At 38.1% G+C, this 13,038-nt stretch overlaps 1 long non-coding RNA gene across 2 annotated transcripts in view; it reads left to right on the top strand.

Moving 5' to 3' along the window:
- The first annotated feature begins 273 nt into the window (after positions 1–273).
- LOC125100945 (uncharacterized) overlaps positions 274–13,038 on the top strand; it is a 66,638-nt gene continuing 53,873 nt past the window's right edge. For both annotated transcript variants that reach the window (XR_007127710.1, XR_007127709.1), the window contains exon 1: positions 274–324. This is a non-coding gene — a long non-coding RNA (uncharacterized LOC125100945). The remainder of the gene's footprint in view (positions 325–13,038) is intronic.

The following is a 13,038-nucleotide window of genomic DNA, read 5'->3' on the forward strand; positions in this document are numbered from 1 at the left end:
CAGTTCTTTGTTGAATAAAGGTAGTGAGACTGGGCATCCCAGTTTTGTTATTGATCTTAGAGGAAAAGTTCACTGCTGAGTATGATATTAGTTTTGGACCTCTGATTATGGCCTTGGTTATGTTGAGGTACATTCTCTCTATTCTTATGTTGCTGAGAGTTTTTATAAAAAAAAATTATTTTTGTCAAATGCTTCTTCTGTGTCTACTGAGATAATGATATGGTTTTTAATACTTCATTTTGTTAATAGGATGTGCTATGTTGATTTTTTTGCAGATGCTAACGTATCCTTACATCCCTGGAACACATCACACCTCATCACCAGGTATGTTCTTTATAGTGTTATTGTTGAATTCACTTTGTAAATATTTTGTGGAGAATTTTTGTATCTCTGAACATCAGAGATCTTTGCCTATAACTTCCTTTTCTTGTGGTATCCTTGTCTAGTTTTGGAATCATACTAAAGCTGGCCTTACAAAATGAAGTGTTCCCTCCTCTCCTATTCCTGGAAGAGTTTTAGAAGGATGAGCCTTAACTCTGAAAAGTTTGGTAGAATTTACCAGTGAGGCCCATCTGGTCTAGAACTTACTTTGTTGGGAAGATATTGATTACTGATTCTCCATAATAGTAATTGGTCTCTTCAGATCTTCTATTTCTTCATGGTTTTTGGAAGGTAGTAAGTTCTTAGGAATTGCTTTATTTCTTGTAGGTTGTTCAATTTGTTACCATAAAATTCTTTATAGTAGCCCTTTAAGGACACTCATACTTCCTTGGTATCAGTTGTGATACCTCTTGCATTTCTAGTTTTATTTGAGTCTGTTTTTTTCTTGATGAATCTACCTAAACACAGATGGATTTTATTCATCAAAGAAACAGGTTTTGTAGCTCTTTTCTATTTTTTAAATTTCATTTATGTCTGCTACATTTTTTTGTTGCAGCCGTCCTTCTACTGATGTTGAGATTTGTTCTTCTTCTCCTACTTGAGGTATAAAATGAGGTAGTTATATTTGATAAAAATTTTTTTTCAGGTAGGCATTTATTAATATGACCTTTCCTCTTCAAACTGCTTTTGATGTATTCTGTGAATTTTGATATGCTGGATTTCCATTTTCATTTGTCTCAAGGCATATTCTTTTTTACTCAATTTTTTTATCAACCCATTGGTTCTTCAGTATCATGTTTACCATGTTGTTTAATTTCCACGCCTTTATTTTCTAGTTTACTTCTTGTAATTAATTTCTAGTTTCATACCATCATGGTCAAAAAAGATGCTTGGTAGGATTTTGACCTGCTTAACTTTATTAAGACTTGGTTTGTGGCCCAGTGTATGACTGACTGTACTGGAGAATGATTGTGTACTTGAAAGAATGTGTTCTGGTCTTTTCAAATGGAATATTCTGCACATATCTTTTAAGTCCATCTGTTCTAATGTGTCTTTTAAAGCCAACGTTTCCTAATTGCTTTTCTGTCTGGATGATCCATTTATTGATGTCAGTAGGATATTAAAGTTCTCAACTGTTATAACATTGTTATTTCTTTAGGTCTATTCATATTTATAAATATTTATATACTCAACATGGGAGCATCTAAATATATAAATGCTCTCTTCTTGGATTGACCCCTTTAACATGATGCAATGCCCTTCTTCGTCTACTTTTAGTCCTTGTTTTAAAGTTTGTTTTGGGTAAGTATAGCTGCCCCAATTTTCTTTTCCTTTCAGTTTGCATGGAATATCTTCTTCCATCCGTTGACTTTTAGACTTGTGTTTCCTTGAGTGTGCAGCTTGTAGGCAGTATATAGAGGAGTATTAATGTTATCCATTCAGCCATTCTTTTTAAAGTAAGTATTTATAAGGATGTAGTTCTGGGGCTTTCATTGTTCTCTGGCTGTTTTGTACATCTGTTTCTTTATCTCTTTCCTTCTTCCTTCGTGGTTTTATGACTTTGCTGAGTACTATGTTCAGATTCCTTTCTCTTTTGCCTATCTGCCATAGGTTTTTGCCTTGTGGTTATCATAAAGGACATATATAATAATGTGTAACAGTTTATTTTAAGTTGATAACAACTTAGGATGTATTCACTTAAGGCTTTATATATATATATATATATATTTTTTTTTAATTTTATAAACATATATTTTTATCCCCAGGGGTACAGGTCTGTGAATCGCCAGGTTTACACACTTCACAGCACTCACCATAGCACATACCCTCCCCAATATCCATAACCCCACCACCACTCTCCCAACCCCCTCCCCCCATCAAACCTCAGTTTGTTTTGTGAGATTAAGAGTCACTTATGGTTTGTCTCCCTCCCAATCACATCTTGTTTCATTTACTCTTCTCCTACCCCCTCAACCCCCCATGTTGCATCTCCTCACCCTCATATCAGGGAGATCATATGATAGTTGTCTTTCTCCGATTGACTTATTTCGCTAAGCATGATACCCTCTAGTTCCATCCACGTCGTCGCAAATGGCAAGATTTCATTTCTTTTGATGGCTGCATAGTATTCCATTGTGTATATATACCACATCTTCTTTATCCATTCTTCTGTTGATGGAAATCTAGGTTCTTTCCATAGTTTGGCTATTGTAGACATTGCTGCTATAAACATTCGGGTGCAGGTGCCCCTTCGGATCACTACGTTTGTATCTTTAGGGTAAATACCCAGCAGTGCAATTGCTGGGTCATAGGGTAGTACTATTTTCAACAATTTGAGGAACCTCCATGCTGTTTTCCAGAGTGGTTGCACCAGCTTGCATTCCCACCAACAGTGTAGGAGGGTTCCCCTTTCTCTGCATCCTCGCCAGCATCTGTCCTTTCCTGACTTGTTAATTTTAGCCATTCTGACTGGTGTGAGGTGACATCTCATAGTGGTTTTGATTTGTATTTCCCTGATGCCGAGTGTTATGGAGCACTTTTTCATGTGTCTGTTGGCCATCTGGATGTCTTCTTTGCAGAAATGTCTGTTCATGTCCTCTGCCCATTTCTTGATTGGATTATTTGTTCTTTGGGTGTTGAGTTTGCTAAATTCTTTATAGACTTTGGACACTAACCATTTATCTGATATGTCATTCCCAAATATCTTCTCCCATTCTGTCAGTTGTCTTTTGGTTTTGTTCACTGTTTCCTTTGCTGTGCAAAAGCTTTTGATCTTGATAAAATCCCAAAAGTTCATTTTTGCCCTTGCTTCCCTTGCCTTTGGTGATGTTCCTAGGAAGATGTTGCTGGGGCTGAGGTCGAAGAGGTTGTTGCCTGTGTTCTCCTCAAGGATTTTGAAGGATTCCTTTCTCACATTGAGATCCTTCATCCATTTTGAGTCTATTTTCGTGTGTGGTGTAAGGAAATGATCCAATTTCATTTTTCTGCATGTGGCTGTCCAATTTTCCCAACACATTTATTGAAGAGGCTGTCTTTTTTCCACTGGACATTCTTTCCTGCTTTGTTGAAGATGAGTTGACCATAGAGTTGAGGGTCTATTTCTGGGCTCTCTATTCTGTTCCATTGATCTATGTGTCTGTTTTTGTGCCAGTACCATGCTGTCTTGATGATGACAGCTTTGTAATAGAGCTTGAAGTCCGGAATTGTGATGCCACCCACTTTGGCTTTCTTTTTCAATATTCCTTTGGCTATTCGAGGTCTTTTCTGGTTCCATATAAATTTTAGGATTATTTGTTCCATTTCTTTGAAAAAAATGGATGGTCCTTTGATAGGAATTGCATGAAATGTGTAGATTGCTTTAGGTAGCATAGACATTTTCACAATATTTATTCTTCCAATCCAGGAGCATGGAACATTTTTCCATTTCTTTGTGTCTTCCTCAATTTCTTTCATGAGTACTTTATAGTTTTCTGTGTATAGATGCTTAGTCTCTTTGGTTAGGTTTATTCCTAGGTATCTTATAGTTTTGGGTGCAATTGTAAATGGGATGGACTCCTTAATTTCTCTTTCTTCTGTCTTGTTGTTGGTGTAGAGAAATGTAACTGATTTCTGTGCATTGATTTTATATCCTGACACTTTACTGAATTCCTGTATAAGTTCTAGCAGTTTTGGAGTGGAGTCTTTTGGGCATTCCACATAGAGTATCATATCATCTGTGAAGAGTGATAGTTTGACTTCTTCTTTGCCGATTTGGATGCCTTTAATTTCCTTTTGTTGTCTGATTGCTGAGGCTAGGACTTCTAGTACTATGTTGAATAGCAGTGGTGATAACGCACATCCCTGCCGTGTTCCTGACCTTAGCAGAAAAGCTTTCAGTTTTTCTCCATTGAGAATAATATTTGCGGTGGGTTTTTCATAGATGGCTTTGATAATATTGGGTATGTGCCCTCTATCCTTACACTTTGAAGGGTTTTGATCAGGAAGGGATGCTGTACTTTGTCAAATGCTTTTTCAGCATCTATGGAGAGTATCATATGGTTCTTGTTCTTTCTTTTATTAATGTGTTGTATCACATTGGTTGATTTGCGGATGTTGAACCAACCTTGCAGCCCTGGAATAAATACCACTTGGTCGTGGTGAATAATCCTTTTAATGTACTGTTGAATCCTATTGGCTAGTATTTTGGCGAGAATTTTTGCATCTGTGTTCATCAAGGATATTGGTCTGTAGTTCTCTTTTTTGTTGGGATCCTTGTCTGGTTTTGGGATCAAGGTGATGCTGGCCTCATAAAATGAGTTTGGAAGTTTTCCTTCCATTTCTATTTTTTGGAACAGTTTCAGGAGAATAGGAATTAGTTCTTCTTTAAATGTTTGGTAGAATTCCCCTGGGAAGCCGTCTGGCCCTGGGCTTTTGTTTGTTTGGAGATTTTTGATGACTGTTTCAATCTCCTTACTGCTTATGGGTCTGTTGAGGCTTTCTATTTCTTCCTGGTTCAGTTGTGGTAGTTTATATGTCTCTAAGAATGCATCCATTTCTTACAGATTGTCAAATTTGTTGGCGTAGAGTTGCTCATAATATGTTCTTATAATTGTCTGTATTTCTTTGGTGTTCGTTGTGATCTCTCCTCTTTCATTCATGATTTTATTTATTTGGGTCCTCTCTCTTTTCTTTTGATAAGTCTGGCCAGGGGTTTATCAATCTTATTAATTCTTTCAAAGAACCAGCTCCTCGTTTCGTTGATTTGTTCTATTGTTTTTTTTTTGGTTTCTATTTCATTGATTTCTGCTCTGATCTTTATGATTTCTCTTCTCCTGCTGGGTTTAGGGTTTCTTTCTTGTTCTTTCTCCAGCTCCTTTAGGTGTAGGGTTAGGTTGTGTACCTGAGACCTTTCTTGTTTCTTGAGAAAGGCTTGTACCACTATATATTTTCCTCTCAGGACTGCCTTTGTTGTGTCCCACAGATTTTGAACCATTGTGTTTTCATTATCATTTGTTTCCATGAATTCTTTCAATTCTTCTTTAATTTCCTGGTTGACCCATTCATTCTTGAGAAGGATGCTGTTTAGTCTCCATGTATTTGGGTTCTTTCCAAATTTCCTCTTGTGATTGAGTTCTAGCTTTAGAGCATTGTGGTCTGAAAATATGCAGGGAATGATCGAATCTTTTGATACTGGTTGACACTTGATTTACGACCAAGAATGTGATCTATTCTGGAGAATGTTCCATGTGCACTAGAGAAGAATGTGTATTCTGTTGCTTTGGGATGAAATGTTCTGAATATATCTGTGATGTCCATCTGGTCCAGTGTGTCATTTAAGGCCTTTATTTCCTTGTTGATCTTTTGCTTGGATGATCTGTCCATTTCAGTGAGGGGAGTGTTAAAATCTCCTACTATTATTGTATTCTTGTCGATGTGTTTCTTTGATTTTGTTATTAATTGGTTTATATAGTTGGCTGCTCCCACGTTAGGGGCATAGATATTTAAAATTGTTAGATCTTCTTGTTGGACAGTTCCTTTGAGTATGATATAGTGTCCTTCCTCATCTCTTATTATAGTCTTTGGCTTAAAATCTAATTGATCTGATATAAGGATTGCCACTCCTGCTTTCTTCTGATGTCCATTAGCATGGTAAATTCTTTTCCACCCCCTCACTTTAAATCTGGAGTTGTCTTTGGGTTTAAGATGAGTTTCTTGTAGGCAGCATATAAATGGGTTTTGTTTTTTTTATCCATCTGATATCCTGTGTCTTTTGATTGGGGCATTTAGCCCATTAACATTCAGGGTAAGTATTGAGAGATATGAATTTAGTGCCATTGTATTGCCTGTAAGGTGACTGTTACTGTATATCGTCTCTGTTTCTTTCTGATCTTCTACTTTTAGGGTCTCTCTTTGCTTAGAGGACCACTTTCAATATTTCCTGTAGAGCTGGTTTGGTATTTGCAAATTCTTTCAGTTTTTGTTTGTCCTGGAAGCTTTTAATCTCTCCTTCTATTTTCAATGATAGCCTAGCTGGATATAGTATTCTTGGCTGCATGTTTTTCTCGATTAGTACTCTGAATATATCATGCCAGCTCTTTCTGGCCTGCCAGGTCTCTGTGGATAAGTCTGCTGCCAATCGAATATTTTTACCATTGTATGTTATAGACTTCTTTTCCCGGGCTGCTTTCAGGGTCTTTTCTTTGTCACTAAGACTTGTAAATTTTACTATTAGGTGATGGGGTGTGGACCTATTCTTATTGATCTTGAGGGGGGTTCTCTGAACCTCCTGGATTTTGATGCTTGTTCCCTTTGCCATATTGGGGAAATTCTCTCCAATATACCTTCTGCTCCCCTCTCTGTTTCCTCTTCTTCTGGAATCCCAATTATTCTAATGTTGTTTCGTCTTATGGTGTCACTTATCTCTCGAATTCTCCCCTCGTAGTCCAGTAGCTGTTTGTCCCTCTTTTGCTCAGCTTCTTTATTCTCTGTCATTTGGTCTTCTATATTGCTAATTCTTTCTTCTGCCTCATTTATCCTAGCCGTCAGAGCCTCCATTTTTGTTTGCACCTCATTAATAGCTTTTTTGATTTCAACTTGGTTAGATTTTAGTTCTTTTATTTCTTCAGAAAGGGCTTTTATATCTCCCGAGAGGGTTGCTTTAATATCTTCCATGCCTTTTTTGAGCCCGGCTAGAACCTTGAGAATCGTCATTCTGAACTCTGGATCTGACATATTACCAATGTCTGTATTGATTAGGTCCCTAGCCTTTGGTACTGCCTCTTGTTCTTTTTTTTGTGGTGAATTTTTCCACCTTGTCATTTTGTCCAGATAAGAGTATATGAAGGAGCAAGTAAAATACTAAAAGGGTGGCAACAACCCCAGGAAAATATGCTTTAGCCAAATCAGAAGAGATCCCAAATCATGAGGGGGGAGAAAGCGGATAAAAAGGGGTTCAGAAAGAAAAAAGAAAAAAAATAAACTATTAAAAAAAGAAAGCCAATAAAGAAAAAATATAAAAAGAGGAAAAATATATATATATATTAGATAAACTATTTAAAAAACGTTATAAAAAAGAAAACGGTAAAAGTTAAAAAATTTAGCAGAAGAAGAGAAAAAGAAAAGAAAATGAAAAAGAAAAAAAATTAAATTAACTGCAAGGCTAAAAAATCATGGGGAGAAAGCCATGAGTTCCGTGCTTTGCTTTCTTCTCCTCTGGAATTCTGCCACTCTCCTTGGTATTGAAACAGCACTCCTTGGTAGGTGAACTTGGTCCTGGCTGGGTTTCCCGTTGATCTTCTGGGGGAGGGGCCTGTTGTAGTGATTCTCAAGCGTCTTTGCCCCAGGCGGAGTTGCACCGCCCTTACCCGGGGCCGCGCTGAGTAATCCGCTCGGGTTTGCTGGGTTTGCTTTCGGGAGCTTTCCGTAGAGTTCTGGAAGACAGGAATGAAGATGGCGGCCTCCCGGTGTCCGGCCTGGAGGAGCCGAGAGCCCGGGGCCCCACTCCTCAGTGCACCGTCAGAGAACAGTGCCCAATGACTCCCGTCACCCTGGCCTCCGGCCATGCTCCGAGCTGACCGAGCCTGGGACCGGTTCAAGGCAACCCCGAGCTGAGAGTCACTCCTCGGTTCTGTCTCTGTAGCCGGCTTCCCGTTCTAATACCGGCAAGCTCTGCGACACTCAGACACCCCCGATCCTTCTGCGACCCTGTGGGACCTGAGGCCGCGCTGACCCCGCCCGGGCTTCACCCCAGTTAAGCCTCTGGAGGGATGTCCCTCAGCGGAACAGACTTTTAAAAGTCCCGATTTTGTGCTCCGTTGCTCCGCCACTCGCCGGGAGCCATCCCCTCCCCCTGCGGTCTATCTTCCCGTCGCTTTGGATTCACTTTTCCGCCAGTCCTACCTTTCAGATAGTGGTTGATTTTCTGTTTCTAGAATTGCTGTTCTTCTTGTCTTCAATCTCCCGTTGGATTTGTAGGTGTTTGTAATCTTTAGATAAGCTATCTAGCTGATCTCCTGCTACCCGAAGTAGTCTCAGCCTGTTACTTTTCCGCCATCTTGACTCCTCCTCCCTCAAGGCTTTATATTTTTACTCTTTATTTTATTTACTTTATTTTGTTTTCTTTGTCCAGTTTTACATTTTTATTTTTAGTAAGTGATGTAGCAAGTTGGGGCTCAGAGCAAATGGTCAAGAACAATATTATTTAGACATGTCAGAAAGGTGGTTTTATTAAAGCCCAGGGACAGGACCTGTGGGCAGAAAGAGCTACACTGGGGTTGTGAGGCAATTATATACTTTCAAGGTAGGAGGGGATTATGGATATGAGGTTTCTAGCACCCTCAGAGGGCTAGTTATTGCTAGGAAAAAGTTAATTATTTCTGTTAAGTAAACATAAGACCCTAGTGATATATATCAGGGGGCCACATATCGGGATGAGGATTGCTAACATATATCTTGGGGGCTAGCAATAAAATAAGTTTCCAAAAGAATTTCCTTCTGTTTAAAGTAGATTCACAGGCTCCTGGAGGTCAGGATAATGTTAAGATTGCCTTTTGCCCTTACTCAAGTGTCAGCATTGAGGCAGCTGAGCTATCAGAGGAAAGGCACTCTGCCTCTTTTTAGGTCTTGTCAATGGGCTGTAGGCAGTAAAGAAATTTAGTTTTTTCTTTTGCCTTTGTATCCCACATCACTAACTTTCTCTTTTAATCTTTATACCAAATTTGTAAGTGATTAAATCCACTACTTTTGCTGATTTACCTTTACAATGAGATTTATACTGTAATAATTTTTTTTTACTAATTAACACCATTTCTCTGCAGCTTAAAGAAGTCCTTTTTATATTTATTTTAAGACTGCTGTAGTGCTAATGAACTTACTTAGCTTTCGTTTGTCTGGAAAACTGTTCAGTCTCCTGAATTTCTGAATAACTTCCCTGGGTAGAGTATTCTTAGTTGGGAATTATTTCCTTTGAACACTTTAAAGATATCATGCCCCACTCTTCGGACCTGCAAAGTTTCTTCTGAAAATGGCGATTCTCTTGTATGTAGCAAGTTGTTTTTCTCTTCCTTTTAAGATTGTCTCCTTGCCGTAAACTTTTGATATTTTAATTATAGTGGGTCTTTGTGTAGGTCTTGTTTTATCTTTCCTGGTACTCTCTCGGTTTCCTGGATATGGATATGTTTCCTTCCTCAATTTAGGGAAGTTTTCAGCCATTATTTAAGTAGGTTTCCTGCCCATTTCTCTGTTTTCTTCTAAAAGTCCTGCATTGTGAATGCTAGTATGCTTGGGTAATTCTCTTTGCCTTTCTTTTGCTGCATCTACTCTATTGTTGAACACCTGTCTTGTGTTTTTCAGTTCGGTTGTTGTATTTCTGAGTTCTGTGACATCTTGTCAGCACTTCCATTTCTATCTCTTTGTTCAACTTTTCACTGTGTTCATTCATTCTTCTCCTGACTTTGGTGAGTATCTTTTTTAAATATTTCATTTGTAACACATTTCTCTATTCACATTGCTGGACTTTGTGTTGGCTAATGTGCATTAGATGAAACTGCCTTCTTTTTCAGTCTTAAAACCTGGGCCTTGAGTAGGAGATAAACCTGGCTATTCAACCCTGACTCAGTTCTTGGTTGTACATATCCAAATAGTCAGTTTTAATAGTTCCCAGGAGTTGAGTGTGTGCCAAATTAGTCAGTGTTGTAGGTGGGGATCTTAGCTTCTACATGGAGCTTGGTTGGAATTCAGGCCCTCAGGAAGCAGCTTTTAAGGAATGTAAATATATGCAATCCTGTAAGACCACAGTGGAATACTACTGGCCACCAGAGAAAAGCAATTTAGAAATAAGCACAAGGCAGTAGTCACAGAAATGGAGCTTCAAACTGTAATGAAACAGAGAGAGCATAAATGTGATGTCCACTGGTTCTGTTCCCTGCGAGCACCTCCTATTGCTTCTGGATGTGTGCCAATTCTAAAGTCTGCCCCAAAGCCAAAATTCCAGGACAAGCGATTAGGCCTCTTTCACAGAAAGGCTGGTGATATAACAATAGCCATCAGATCTAGATGAACAGGGGGTATTCCTTGGGTGGCAACTGGAAAAACCAGAGCACCAGACACATTGAAGAACTTTTCTCCAAGAGATACTGGTGCCAAGGCAAGTGGTAGTGGGAGAATGGGAGGATCGTACCCACTTTGCAAGGTCTATGTAAAGTTTATAGTCAGCCCTTAGATGTATTTTTAATGAGAAGCCTGTCCCTCAGATCACAGCTCTGATGATAAGTTCATAGGCCTCTTTCACAGAAGCCTGAGTTCCTGCATCTGTTGCTTCTTTGTGTATACTGAGGGTAGTAGCTCTTTCAGAATCTCACCATGGGCTTTAGCAAGTCAGAAGAACAAGAAGATGATGCCGACCAGCCTTCATCCCTGTAGAGTATAGCAGACTAATACCTTAAAATTCTTAAATGAGTCTTTTGCATATAAAATCTAGGTGCTTCTCAAAGGATTGATTTGGTGTTGAGCACTGGAATATGTGAATCTGCATATAAGCACTTTATGACCACAGGTGTCCAGGATATGTGTCCTGTTGGTTTTCAAAGCCAGACGTTTTGGGGGACTCTCTCTCATGTGCCAATCTTAAAAGTTGGGGTGCCTAATGTGGGTTCCTATGCCGGCTGTGGGGTTTATAGCAAACCTGTGTCTCAGCCCTTCTTACCTGCTTCTATGTATCTCCACCCCTACCCCATCTCAAGGACATTGCTCCATAGATAGCTATAGGCTTGGGGTGTCTGTTGGAGGAGGTATTTAAAGTTTTCTGGCATTACCATCTTGAACCAGAACCTAGAGCTAGATTTATTAGACTGGAGGATATACAAACTTTCATAGCTTCTTGAATATACATTTTTAAATATCAGGGGAAAATTGGACTCTAGTATTAATTCTCATGACTCAGTAGCCTAAGACCATTAGGAATTAATGTTGAGCACATTAACATGGTAATATACATTTTGCTATAATAAAAGCATGAAAAAATGAACAATGCAAAAATAAAGTAGTAAATAATCCCCTTAGCTATTCTGCATTTAGGAAGCCTGGGTTTATATGTTTACTGGTGATCCTCTCAGTGTATAGTGCCTGCTAATTTGGTAAGAGCATAATCTGTTTTATCGATACCTCAAATATTTTATTTTTGCACAATCTTTTCAGAAGGGCTGTAGTGAACTGGATCAATATAACAATGCTGTTTTTTTTTCTATTTGCTAATCAAAAATAAAAATTAATAATTTTACCCATATCCTCTCAAAATGATACTTCAGGAATTTCAAGATTTGCTTTAATTTATGAGCAATTAAAAACAAATGTGTGTTCATAGTGAGACAAACATAAATCACTTGATGATAAACATGGTTCTGTTCTTTACCCGTGGTTTTGGGAATAGATTTTGAATGGAGCTGTAAGTTAGTTAGAATCTTTGCTGCACTTAACCTATCACAATGTATACCAAAAGTGAGCACAAAATACAACAAAACGTCTCATCCTGCCCAAGTGAATAATTTTGGTGAAGTGAACAGATATAGTCACAAGCCCAGTGGTTAGTGGCAGTTTTTAGAAACAAATTTATCATGGTCATGAGACTATTAGCTTTCAGTTCTTTGGTTAACCTCTATGCATCCTGTTTTCATACCAATATATAATGAGGGTGTGGAACGCTAATTTTTGAGGGCTTTTGTCTTCATTTTTCTACTTGGTTCAGGAATATAGATGAAGAAAATAGAAATTCTATCAAGGATATACTAGGAAATACAGAGGAGATGGGAGCTATGTTCATTATTGAAGAATGTATAGGATTTTAAGGGGCACAGGTATACATGCATAATCCCTCAATGTGAATAGATAGAACTAACACAAATAGGTGAAAATGCTAGTTAAGGGAGGAAATAGCAAAAAGAAACAATAATCTTTGTTGGAGATTGACGGTAGTATTCCAGGTTGTTTTAATTTTTAATATTTTCTTGGTTTTCAAAGCTTTTAAAATTATGAAATCATACATTATTTTTATAATCAGAAAATAAGTAAAACAACAAAAATATTAATTATTTATAATTTATGAGTTGTATTTCCAATCTCATTCTGGAGGGCTGTGGTAGTGTTACAAACAGCAGCAGCATTACCTGAAAACTTATAGAAATGCAAATGTTTGAAATCCCCTGAACCAGACTCTCTAGGGGCATAACCCAATAATCGGTGATTTTACAAGGTTTCCAGGTGATTCTGATGCATCTCAAGTTTGAGAACTATTGTGAAAAGGTATCATTGGTTTTTTTTAAAGATGAGGCAAATGGAACTCAAAAACAGTGGGTAACTTCCTAAGGTCACTCAGAAGGCAAGAGATAGAGCAGGGGTTACAAATTAGCCTAAGCATGTGCATTTCCTATCAAGCCCCATTACCTTCAATATGAGTGTATTTTTTTTAAAGGAAGCAAGCAGATGTAACTATTACTGGCCTAATTTTGACATTCTATCCATAATTTTACAATTTCTGGAATGGGTTGTTAAATGAGGAATTAAAGTTTCCTTACAATTATAACTTGCACAAGGAAGGTTCAAAAACTGACCTGCAGAACATTTAGTATATTCCTGAAAAGTATAATGAAATGAATAGGAAATTATCTTGTCGGTTTGGGCTACTGT

This window comes from Lutra lutra, chromosome 5 (genome assembly GCF_902655055.1).
Source record: "Lutra lutra chromosome 5, mLutLut1.2, whole genome shotgun sequence".
NCBI classification, from domain to species: Eukaryota; Metazoa; Chordata; class Mammalia; order Carnivora; family Mustelidae; genus Lutra; species Lutra lutra.